General features: G+C 49.1%; 1 non-coding gene across 1 annotated transcript; it reads right to left on the bottom strand.

Annotated features, from left to right (window-relative positions):
* Nucleotides 1–700: 700 nt before the first annotated feature.
* LOC119446910 (U2 spliceosomal RNA) lies at nt 701–882 on the bottom strand. Its single transcript, XR_005190846.1, has one exon. It is a non-coding gene; the product is annotated as a U2 spliceosomal RNA (small nuclear RNA).
* Nucleotides 883–13,317: the final 12,435 nt, after the last annotated feature.

Genomic DNA, 13,317 nt, shown 5'->3' with positions numbered 1-13,317 from the left:
TTCCTATCGCAATTGATCCTTCGCCTTTCGGGTGAAACTGCGACTTTTCAAAATTTCTCTTATCACGTTGAAAACTGACTCAAATTATTGGAATACTTGGCTACGTTCTTGCATTTTATGGTGATGATAGATAGCAATGATATGGACATTCCAGGCTAATTTTAGCCGTCGCGTCATCGCCGCCGACGTCAGCGTCAGAGTGAGGTTCCGTATAAAGTGCAAGTGCGATAAACTGCTATCGTCGCGCCGACAAGGAGGATAAAAAAGTAGACAGGCAGTAACCCTGGCCGAGCTAAATATACAGCCAGTGAATCATATATATATATATATATATATATATCATATTGTAAGAAGAACACAGACACCAAGGAAAACATAAGGGAAATTACTTGTACCTACTCAACGAACTTACAAAATTATAAATCCATAGAAATGAAAGTGGATGAAAAAACAACTACCGCAGGTAGGGCAAGCACTGCGACATGCCAGCACTGTGACAGCGAGTGTTTGCGATCATCGTGTTCTAGTTTGCCTTGTACCCCATGCTAATTAGTTTAATTAGTAAGCAAACGTTTCGTGCAATTTATGCGGCCGATAAAACTACAAGGCTTACTTTGTGCACTTGTCTAATACTTTGTTATCGCTATCAACTGCGACCTTTTACAGTGAAGCTGTACATGGCTAGTTTCCAGCGGATCGATGTCGGTGGACCAATACTCTAAACGATAGTGCAATACCGGGCCGACCCGCGGCGGAGATGAACGCTTCAAGCACTCCGCCAACTTGCAAAAATAAGTTTAACTATTGGGTGCAAATAAACTCGTATCAGATATTAAGCTGATAAGAACAGATACTACACTTTGACCCGCGTCGGCCACGTCTACGTTCGCACCATACACGTGTACGCCATCCCGCGTATCAAAAATAGTGCCGACCAGCCTGAGTGTCTTCTGTCTCCTGACGTCATGCTCTACGTAGGCTCCTTTCCTCAGTTCTGACTGTGAAATGGGTAGGCCGCACATGTTGTACGGTCTGAAGAAGAACAGCGTGACTACCAAGAACCAGAAGTTTCCACAGGCATTGAAATTAGGAGGTGTGCCTAAATTTTAAGGAGGTGGGGGGCTTTGAGAATAGAGGAGCTAGGAGCTGTGGTAATCTTTATTTTTTATTTGTGTCCTGGACTCCAACACTCGTGACAAATATTGCGAACAGTTACTTCACTTTACACAGTCTGATTTCTGAACAGACAAAATTAAAGAACGACTACTTAATCGTGTCGAGAAACTACGCGGCAGTTCCGAGTACTTGCAATGAAACCTACAAAATCCAGCTGCTCAACCCCACTCGCGGAACGCAGACGTGGAAAATGCTGTAAAACGCGCGCTCTGGTGCACCAAGGCTAGCATATCAACTCTCAATTAAGCATACACACACCAGGAAGTAGAATCTATGCTGCACGCGGAAGGTGTATATGGAAGCTTGGATATCGGCCACGACGATATGCATGACATTCACATATCAAGATATGAATTTACGGCTGCTATACACACTTGGTTGAATATGTATACAAGCACATCCATCCACTTTGCACAATCTGACCATTCACTGCATAGCTAAACTAATAAAAGAATTATGAACCAAGAAGTCAGCATCAATGTCCTTCGTTCCAATAAAACTAAAACGCCACAAATATATGTAGGCATTCTCAACCACACTCCGAACAGTTACATCCGCCGGGGTTTAATGCTGTAACACCCCGTACCACTTTCGCAATAAAATCTTGAAAACGCGTCGGTCATTGTCAGTGGCATATCGGACGTCTGGAAGTTCAGGGGCTTCAATAGTGATTCTCAGCAGCTCATTTACGTGTTTAGGGAGAACTTTCTGACGACAAAACCAGTTTCAGGAACGAAAAGGAGTGTTCGACGGTGGCTGTGATGATCGGTAGCAACAAAAGATGACCGACAACATCTTGCAACTTGAGAAACAGCGACGAAGTGGGGAACAACGAGAATGGAAGATACAAATGCTGTGGATGTTAAATCCTGCTTCAGGCGTAGGAAGATGTTATACTACGCATCTAAATTCCTCGCGTGTTTTCCGTCGTACGGAAAGCCAATTACTGGGATGACTTCCCTCCAGTTAACTGTTTCTTGCTTTTGCGATAGGCACAGGTAGAAATATCGCAGGGTTGAGGTGGGGTCGACAAGTCACTGCCGAAGGTTGTCCAGAATTAGGGCTTTGTACTTGTTTACACGCGTGAGGCTGATCGTGTTCTCGTCTGTTAATACCTCCACAAAAGTACAATTTTCAAGGAGCTTCTCTGCTGACTTTCTTACTTCTTTGAGCACTGCTTCCACAGAAATAACCTCCGTGGTTTCTTCAATCACAGGACAAAAATCTACCGCTATCGCTGTAGTTGCCAGGATGGCATTGTTTAGAGACGCCAATGGCCCCAGGAAACGATCGACAAGTGTAATATAGTGATAGTCTTTTCTGAACGTAGCTGTCCACCAGCTTCACTGCTCATGTCATCACCATCTTGGTAAATGCTCTCCAAATCGATTATCAGCGGCTCAAATACTTTCAGTATCACAGCCAGCGATCGCTCATGAGAGAGCCACCGAGTTTTGCCTGGCTGCACGAGTTTCAGTTACAACTCGACAGCATCTTCGATGTTTTCAAGAACACTCAAGCATTTAGGACTCTTACTGAAGAAAGAGTAGAATGAGGAAACGATATTAAGTCTTTTTTGATTTCCTTCGACGTCGCCGAAGTACGCAATAAGGCAATCTGGAGTAAGTGACCGCTGCAGTAAGTGTAAAAGAAATTAGGGTTGCATTTTGCTAAAGTAAAGCCTGCACCCATCCGTGCCTTCCAGAGAAGTTCGCAGACCCATTATATGAACAAGAATCCATCTTAGTTGCGTCGAGTCCAGACTTGCGCAACTCATGCAGGATATGCGTGGCCACAGATGAAGCCGATTCGTCAGAGATAACTTCGACGTCGAGGAACGCGTCCGTCAGTTGGCCATTGACATCAAAATAGCGTATGCAGAGACTCAGGATTTTGCGTTTATTAATGTCGGAGCACTCGTCGGCCATGTAGGAAAACTTCTTGAACGTGGAAACAGAGGTTTGGACCTTTTCAAGAGTTAATTTCTTCACCATCGCCCCACATGTGCTTCCAACCAGTCAGTTGAATTCATTGCACAAAGGTAATGCGCATTTGCGGATCTTCCCCTGAACCGCTGGTTGATTTCAGGATTCATAATAGAAAACGTACTACGCAAGGATCTCCAGTCCGTAGTGTGGGCTACTTCCTGCTTGAAAAGAAAGTAGGATGCTACACCCATGTTATTACTCATAAGCTTAGTTTGATCCTTGGTACTTTTTTGCAGACTCATTTATGACCTCTGAATTTGTCTGCGACTGCGACTCAAAATGTTTACAGCATGTTTGCGCTGTCCTGAGGCGTCGTGCTTCGCGGCCTTTTCACCAAGCTTGGATGCATTGGACTTGCTGACTGGGTTGATGATCCATGCACTATCCATTTTTTCCGTCAACAATAAGCTTCCCTCCATTATATGCCCTTCTGCAAATTTTGCACCAGTAGCCGTCATTGATAACTTCAATGAAGGAGAATATCGTGACCGATGAACACCGGTAATGTCCTTTCGGCTGAGTGCACTCTTCGGTGGTCGGTTCCGGACCTTTTGGCGGGTAACTACACTCATATGCACTAGCGGAAGCGTCCCTCGTTTTTATACTTTGATCTTGCTTCGACGTTTTCAAAGGAAGTAAGAAGCTCCGTATAGGTTGGTGCCCCTTCATTGCCGGTGTTACCTATACAACTACAAAAATTTGTAAGCCTGATCATTGAATTCTCATGTGTGTTCGTTACATCTACTGTATGATCTTCCGTAACGAGTCTGCTTCGCGAGATAGCCCATTTCACACGCTCTTGTTTTTTAAGTCAGAACACCTTTCCTCCGTTATAAATTGTTTTTCACCTTGCGCCGAAAGACTTCTCCGATTAGAATCAATAGTACGATTTTGTTGCTTGTACTTTTTGTTATTAGACTAAGTAAATGTTTCAACAACGCTTATCACTTTATTTTACTGTTCAGAAAAAAGCACAGCAACATGAGCGAATATATAATCTCATGACCCAGGAAATAACAAATTCGCGAATACGAAAGATTACCATGTAGCGTACCAATGATATTATGCTATGAACAGAGATCAGCATTCTGCACAAAATACCGACAATGAAAGGCGTGACTGTTATCGACCGTGCTGAAAGAAATCAGCGTTTATATATATTTAGGTGAAGCATATACCTCGGTGCTTTAAGCCATCCGAATCCAAAACAATGCCAAAAGGTTGGTGATCTAAATATGATATTCTAATAAAAACATGTTGAACAGTTTATTCCGCAACATCTCTTTCCCTAAGATATTAAGAAATACGACATATTGGGCAATTTGTGAAATATAAAGTCGTCCCAGTGGTTGTACTCACTCACCCGGTCATAGTTCTCCAGCCAGTCCTCGACGTCGTCACGCGGGAGACCAGAGAATATAGTGGGGTCACGCTGCGGGGCGGTAACGGTCCATACGGAGGCGGCTGGTTGGGGGGCAGCGGGGGTGATGCCGGAGGCTCGGGGTTGCGGTACTTGGGTTATGGCAGTGTACAGGCGGAGCAAACGGCGACCCGAACGAAGCTCCACTGGAACTCGACGGCGTAGAGGTCTAGGGGATCGAAAGCAATCTCCACCACTTTGTAAGGCATCAGCACAGCTGTTGTCTCGTCGCCTTTATTTGGCTGAGCCACGCGCTGAACGAAGACGACGCGCACAGTGATGATGATTATGTAGAGGTGAAGAAGATGAAGGAATAATATTTTGCACACAAGCCATTGAATTATGCTTGAGTATTTCGACAGTATTCATGTAGATTTATTAATATAAAGTCAAAAATTAAAATAAAGCAAGAAATGTTGCGTACGAAGGCGAGTCAACAGAAGGATTACTTACCATAATGCGGGAAATCTCTGGTCAAAAGTGGGTGGAAATATCAGCAAGGTCATCGAGAGGTGGACGTTTTGACTGCATCAGTCTGCCTGCGTCTGACATAAAACCGAATTACATCCTGCGGCCTTTGTAAGCGCTAGAAAAAAAGTCACAGTTTCGCCCTAAGGGCGAAGCAATGAATGCGATAGCAACACAGCAATGTGACACGAAGTAAGGTGAGCGGCTTTGGTAGCAATATGAATTGTAGTAAACATGAGCTGATTAAGTAAGCAGGTGTGCTGCGGCGTAAGTAGACCGACATGAAGAGAGACTCGATGACCACGAGAAGGCGCGTGTGAAACGGTGGTGTTGATGAGAAGCGCTTCCCGTGGGCAGCGCGTGCGAAGGGACACACCTGTAGCGCTGCACTGCCGATCCGGGCATCATTGCATGTGTAGCGTGCGTTGGAAAATGTGGCCCGACTATTACTAACTGAATGAACAAGCGTGGTGTGAGCGCGCACAAGCAAACATAAATAGATCACACTGAATGACCACAGACAACGACTGTCAAAACGCTGGCAGCAAGCGCATATACGTCGCAGCGGGCGAAGGTACGTGTGGTCTATCGCTTCAACGGAAACTGAGCGGCGAATGCACAGCGCATAGAAAAGGTCAGAGCCGTGTGGAGATAAGAGACAGTGCGGCCGGCGAGCGACGAGCGCGGTTGTTGGCAGAGTAGAAGTGCGCCCCCCCCCCCCCCCCGCTCCCTCCGGCGATGCCGTCCCGCTTCCTTGCTTGCGCGTGGGAGATTGAGTGGGAAGTTCCCCTTGCGCCCGGCTTTGGTGCCGGAGCGCAGCGTCGCCCCGCCTCCCTCCCTCGCATACCCCCACGCGCGACGGTCGCGTTTGCTTTCCGCCGTGCGTTCGCTCTCCGTGATAGCGCGCGTCCCCCGCACGCTACCGCTCGGGCATACGGCGCGCGGCGATGCCGTTATCTATACGGAACCTCACGGCGACGGCGACGCCGACGGCAGAAATCCAGTTTAAGTGTCCATATAATTGCTATCGCAATAAAATCTAGAAACGGAAAGGGGAGGCGAGAAAGTGGGTGGGCGCCGCAGTACGTGGAATGCTACGATCCTTTCCCTCTGTCTTGACAGCTCCGGAACTTTCTCGAGCCTCCCGTCGGCGTGCGCCACTTCGCCAAGGGAGCGGGGAGGGAGAGGGCCGGGGCCGTGTGCTGGGACATGTTCGTTGGCGCGCTCGCCTAGGAGTTGGTTCGAGAAGCAGCTTTTTCTCTTTCTCCGACGCGCGCATCGTAAACGCTCGGCGCCTTACAGACGGCGTGTCACCGCCGCTGACGGGGACCGATGCGGCGTTCTGTTCGGTATCACCATGCACGCGGCAACACCACCTTGCTGCACGCTTAATTCCCATGCTTGCGGCCTAGCCCTGACGCGTTGAAGCGTGGGCGATCGTCGTATTCGCGGTACCTTCTTTCGTGTTGTAGTCTTCCATTACAAGCAAGCTATCTAGAGTGTCTTTGCGCGTAGACATGCCCTTCTTCCGACGCTATTACACAAAATTTTCCGTCGCGCGTAAGATCCAAAGTAAGACAAGTCGTTGCTTATTAAGGGGGTGCCTTCAGAAAAACAAGGGGGGGTGTACACCCCCCCCCCTCTAGGGGGTGTATAGGTAAATCACTTCCAAGAACGACGGCGTGAACAGAAAAAATGTCACAGTTTCGCCCTAAGGGCGAAGCAATGAATGCGATAGCAACACAGCAATGTCATACGAAGTAAGGTGAGCGGCTTTGGTAGCAATATGAATTGTAGTAAACATGAGCTGATTAAGTAAGCAGGTGTGCTGCGGCGTAAGTAGACCGACATGAAGAGAGACTCGATGACCACGAGAAGGCGCGTGTGAAACGGTGGTGTTGATGAGAAGCGCTTCCCGTGGGCAGCGCGTGCGAAGGGACACACCTGTAGCTCTGCACTGCCGATCCGGGCAGCATTGCGTGTGTAGCATGCGTTGGAAAATGTGGCCCGACTATTACTAACTAAATGAACAAGCGTGGTGTGAGCGCGCACAAACAAACATGAATAGATCACACTGAATGACTGCAGACAACGACTGTCAAAACGCTGGCAGCAAGCGCATACGCCGCAGTGGCGACGGTACGTGCGGTCTATCGCTTCAACGGAAACTGAGCTGCGAATGCATGGCGCATAAAGGTCAGAGCCGTGGGGAGATAAGAGACGGTGCGGGCGAGCGACGAGCGCGGTTGTTGGCAGAGTAGAAGTGCCCCCCCCCCCTCCCGCTCCCTCCGGCGCTGGCTTCCCGCTTCCTTGCTTGCGCGTGGGAGATTGAGTGCGTTCGCTCTCCATGATAGCGCGCGTCCCCGCACGCTTCCGCTCGGGCATACGGCGCGCGGCGAAGATTTTATCTATAGGGAACCTCACGGCGACGGCGACGACGACGACGATGGCGACGCCAACGGCAGAAATGCGGTTGAAGTGTCCATATAATTGCTATCGCAATAAAAGGGAATGGGCGCAGCGGCAGTGGAAGGAGACCACCGACGATGAGCCGGCCGCGGGCGCCAAGCGTAAGCCTGCTGCCCGCCAGGACCGCGAGGCGAGACGAAATGCCAACCGTCCATGTGGCCCCGATCCCGCAAACTTGGAACCTTTCATTTGAGCAACGGCCAATCACCATATAAACAGCTTCGTTATACCTTCACAGAGTGGAAGGGCATTGAATTTCTTTATATTTCTTGAAAACAAATTACGGCTTCGTTTTATCTTTTATGCTGAGTGGTGTGCAGAACTGGATAATTCAAAAGTGTACCTACATATTTTAAAGCATGTTGCGCATGTTGCTAAATTCGCACCACCTAATGATGCTAACTGCGCCTCAAAAAATCAAATAAGGAGTTGTGCAGGTACCACGCTAAGCGCTAGGACCACTGGAAAGCTGACTCAAGGCACAGAGCAACTTCTGGCTGACATCCCTAGACTTGTACAGTACGCACTTAAACAAATAAAATACATTTGTGTGTGCAACACGACAAGCGAATGCACGATTATCATTCATAATATATCAGATCACAAGCTCAAAGCCACATCCAACACGTCGTGTATACCATTAAGGTTTGAATGTGTACAAAGCACCAATAAACTAAAAATAACCTCCGCTCAGGTTCCTATCCCACTGAGGTGCAGAATGCCACTGGCTACTGCCTATAAAAGCTGTGTGAAGGCAAAGCAAATGTAAAGGATCCGTAACGCCTTGGCATAATTTATAACCAAAAATGCGAGTGTCCTGCTAAACACATAGTTCCTTGCATGAATAAAGTATGATTAACATTTAATAAATTCACTATTAGAAAAGAATGGATATGAAGAAAAGTAACGTCCAGTCTACTAATACAGTGCGTTAGTAAAGACTAACGAGCACGAAGTTACAATGTGTTAAGTGCAATGCACTTGTGACGTGGGTTCAAAGTGCTGCCCAGTTTACACCTAAACTCGCGCGCGAAGTCCGAAATGTGTTGCAGAGGAGTGTCGCACACTGGACGGAACAAGTTGAGCTTGCTTTCGCACTTCATGAAGCACCATGCTATAAGCAGCAGCTGTACTGCCGAGTAATTCTCGAAATTCACAAGCCTCAGAGTTTCATGCGAACTGTTCTGCATCGCTGTCAGTAAAACATTGATCGACAAAATCTGGTTTAACACGCTCGCTATATTTTTTGGCTGTGAGGCCTTTCCGAGACACGTCATGGCCTCAAATATTGCAGTACTGCCGGAGTACCGCTCTAGGGCCAGCTCCCCAATTGCCTCCGCCGTGTGTGCCCCGAGACCAGCGTACTTTACCGCCAGTGGCAGCTGTTATTCGTATACCGGAAGTGTAAATAAAAGTGGCAGGAGTACGAAGTCTCGGGTATAACTTGTGGTCACGTGCATGGCCATGCTGTCAATGACCGTCCTGCCAAGCAGACTCCTCTGTGAACGCTCGTGCGTCATCATCCAGTTTAGCACAAACGAGTCTGTCATGTCGGGAATCGCTTCACCCCGCGTTGCAGCCACGTGTTCCTGCAAAGTTACAGTGGACATCACCGTATCAAGCGAGCTCCAATTGGCGACCACCACCTTCGTCGCGTCGTAAAATCCCCACGCCTCGATCCGTCGTTGATACGTGTGGCGTACAGAAAGCAAGAGTGCCTCGATGTCGACTCGAGAGTTCTTGCTCAGTGCTATCCCGGTGAACTCGATGAAGAAGGCGTTACCTAGAATTATGTAGACGCGACCTAGACTGAAGACGCCGTGCCTGAGGATAGCTTTCTCTCTGCTTCCGTAATAATCCACAATGAGGTCAGTGTTGGTGAATAGGGCGGCTACCTGGACGGTGCACCAGGACACGTAAGCATGAACCGCCTGTTCTCCGTACCGGCGAAGAAGGTTGAAAAAGCTTTGCACAAATGCACTACCGCGCGCAATCACGGCAGAATGGCTGTCTACAGTAAAATTGTGAGCGCCAAACGCTTCCGCCGTGCGAGCTTGGGTCATGTTTACTTCTACGTCGTTCAGCCATGAGCGCGCGATAGGCAAAACGGCAGTTCCCACTCTCTCGGCGTTGGAAAGCACGCCGGTCATGACCTCCGACGCTCTAATTGTTTCACTGAAACTTATTTCTTCTCCGTTTCGCCGCGAGAACTTGTCGCGCAGATATTCGAAGTGGCGCTGCTTTTGGGAGTAGCTGCCCAGACGCTCGTACTTCGAGGTGACTATCCAGAACGCTTTCCCGACACTCAGCAGTATATCTCTCCCTCCTCTGCCGGCGCTCACATAAAGCACAGAATCCCAGCCGAGAACTAAATAAGTATTCAGCAAGAGGCTCCAGATATCGGGTTGATCGTCACGTTTAGGCATCGTCACGCCAGCTGTGAATAGTATGTACTTGACGTCAGCAAGCTCGTCACGGTCACCGTGGAGAATGGCGTCACAGCTCTTGTAAAAGGCGGTGGCGCGTTGTACTACGCTCTGGCATCTCTTGGGCACGTTCACATCTCGCACAGTTTGCGAGAGTCTGCTGAGCATCACCACATAGATGGATTCGCGAACGGAGTACGCGGAGTTGTCCCAGCCGTCGCACACGTAGCGGGTGAAGCTGCGGCACGGGTCTATAGAGCGGTTCATGGAGTTCTGGAGAATAATTGAGTACCTGGAGCAGGTGGTGCTGTTACAGACTCGAGCGCGCAGCCAATCTCCGTTTGTAGCGAATGCCAGGATGGTGAGGCCCATAAGCGCCGCTGCTACAGCAACGATGTTTATCACTGTGGTTCGCGGCACCTTTTTCCGGTAAGCCTCGCCTGAGCGTCCTAGGCTTTGGAGTCGAGTGGGCACGGACATCAGTTGACCTTCTAGCATAGCATTGCGTGAGCTTAGCTTTACAAGGCGACACTTTATCAAGCAAGTAAACATGAACTGCTTTACTTCTTTTGCGTCTTTTTTCATTCAATGAAGCAGTGTGATGATGCCCTCGGGAACAGTGGTGTGTGCCCCCTACAGGCTAATTGTTGTTATTGCCATCCATCAAAGGTGTGCCTCGTACTTATTATGGATAGTTGGACAAAAATTTATAAATTATTGAATTATCGGATAAGTAATAGCCGAAGCTTCTTTTATGGAACCATTCTTTTTCGCCTTTCTATATCTTGCGCATGGAACAAACTTGTTTTTGGGCAGGATGGATGGATAGATTTATTTGGTCCTGCAAGGCTATGGGGTGACCCATAGAAGGGATAATCCCACGTCCTTTATTAAGAGTGAGTCCTTTTAATAGCTGGCAGTCAAAAGCCTATTTCTATCCCAACATGTAAGATAAAGAAAAATTACCTCGCAGAGAACTTTACTGTCCTAAGTCACAAAATTGTTCAAGATAGTATGAGCGAAAAATGCTGACCAATCAGCGTATTACCAGGGTCCTTCAAAAAGTTGTCGCAGTTTCACCTGAAAGGCGAAGCATCAATTGCGATAGCAAATTTGTAGAGAGCTATACGGAGGAATGATAGTAGCTTTATCAGCTGTATAAACTTGGACATGCAGCAGCAACGGCAACACGAAGAACTGTTGTCGACGCCGTTGGCGTTTTGCCCGCGTTCGCACAAAATGCGTGCGGCGTTGGTGACTGTTGCCGGAGCCTCTGATATAAATAGGCACTTGGTGCCGCAGCTAAACATCGCCTCCCTTCCCTCCCCCTCCCCCCCCCCACGACCTTTCGCGTGTCGGAGAAGGCACGTTTGCTCTACATATATATGGTGTTTGTAAATGAGGAAAGAGACACCTACTTCTGCAGGTTAAGGGAGCACGGCGCAGAACGCGCGTTTGTTCTCCGTCGTGGGTTCACTCCCCGTGAAAGCGCGCGTCCCTCGCGCCCTTTCACTCGCACATACAGCGTTCGGCGGCGCGCAGCGACGATTTCATCTCTATTGACGTCATACGCAACCTCACGGCGACGGCAACGGCGACGGCAACGGCGACGACGACGGTGACGCCGACGGCAGAAATCTGCTTTGGAGTGTCCATATAATTGCTATCGCAATAAAACGACGAATCTAAGTGAACGTATACGTTCAACGCTACGCTCAATCTCCGCGGTGACGAAGCCTGGGCAGCGTTCTATACCTTCCACTGATGACATGAGCGTTGTGAGCACGCCCATTATAAGCAACCTAGCGTTCCTGTTGAGCTGCTGTGTCACTGGTATGACTAAAACGGGCAGTTAACGTGAAGTTATAGCGTTATCTAATATTTCCCTGGGCGCTGACTAACGCCGACACTTTGACGTCGGTCTCATCTCGTGCAACACTGAGGTGCAATGCTGGCAAAGCCACTGGCGGCGCTCGTCACGCCAGCGTTGTAAGACATCTGGTTGCACCCGCAAATAATTAGAAATCCGTCTGAGGAGCTCAAGCGAAACGCTAAACCTTGCTATCGCTGCCAATGGTTCGCTCCTAAAGCCGAAGCGACACATTTTAGAGCACAGCCTTTAGGCGCACGTTCCTGCGTTGAGTGTTGGCGTTCGCCCGTCCGTCCGTCCGCCCGCCTGTCCGTCCGTCCGTCCGTCCGCCCGCCGCCCACCCGCCCGCCCGCCTGTCCGTCCGCCCGCCCGTCCGTTCGTCCGTTCGTTCCGTTCGTCCGTCCGTCCGTCCGTCCGTCCGTCCGTTCGTTCGTCCGTCCGTCCGTCCGTCCGTCCGTCCGTCCGTCCGTCCGTCCGTCCGTCTGTCTGTCTGTCTGTCTGTCTGTCTGTCTGTCTGTCTGTCTGTCTGTCTGTCTGTCTGTCTGTCTGTCTGTCTGTCTGTCTGTCACTTCAGTAACGTCATCCCACTGTAGTCATGCCATCGTGGTCACATCTACTTCATCGTTCCACTGACTTCAATCTTTCTTTCTCGACATCCAACTTTCGTCATGCCGTCGCCGTCTGTCTGTACTCTTACGCCGACAAACTGGCCCAAATTGTCTACCTTCTTCGGCCACTACGTATGTTCTCCTGGTCGTGATGCCTTCGTGGTCATTCTACTTTCGTCATTCCAGCTTCGTGATCTGACTCTCGTTAGGCTGTCGTCCTGACCCTTTCTACTCCTGCCCAGTGATCCAAGCTAATAGCTTAGGCCACTAGGTAAGACGGCATCACGTATCCGAACACATTTTTTTAAGTATGTGTTCGGATACGTGATGCCGTCGTAGTCGTTGCATCATCGTCGTTCCAGCTTTGTCATTCGACTCTCGTTATGCCGTTGTCATCACGTCATCGTCGTCACACAGTCGTCGTCGTCACGCTGTCGTTTTATCATGGTCATCACTTCAGTAACGTCATCTCATCGACGTCATGACGTCGTCGTCACACTTCGTCGTTCCATTGACGTCAGTCTTTCTTGCTCATTGTATTGTAATCATACTCTCGTCAATCAATCGTGATTACGCCACCCTTGTCCTATCGTCATCGCCATATAGTCGTTATCAGGCCTCCATTTTCAGACCGTCGACGTATTGCCGTCGTAGTCATGCCGTCATCGTCATATAGATTTCGTAATACAGTTACCTCCACGACATTATCATCATACACTCGTCATCCCATCGTCCTCACGCCATCGTCGCAACTGCATCGTCGCCATACAGTCCTTTTCATACCGTTTTCGGGATGCCGTCGCGGTCGTTCCATCGCCGTCATTGCAACATGGACATCCAACTTTCGTCACGCCATCGTCGCCACGCTGTCATTTCACCATCGTCGTCACTT

The sequence above is a fragment of the Dermacentor silvarum genome, chromosome 3, assembly GCF_013339745.2.
Source record: "Dermacentor silvarum isolate Dsil-2018 chromosome 3, BIME_Dsil_1.4, whole genome shotgun sequence".
NCBI lineage: Eukaryota > Metazoa > Arthropoda > Arachnida > Ixodida > Ixodidae > Dermacentor > Dermacentor silvarum.
This window is presented reverse-complemented; position numbering and strand designations above follow the sequence as displayed.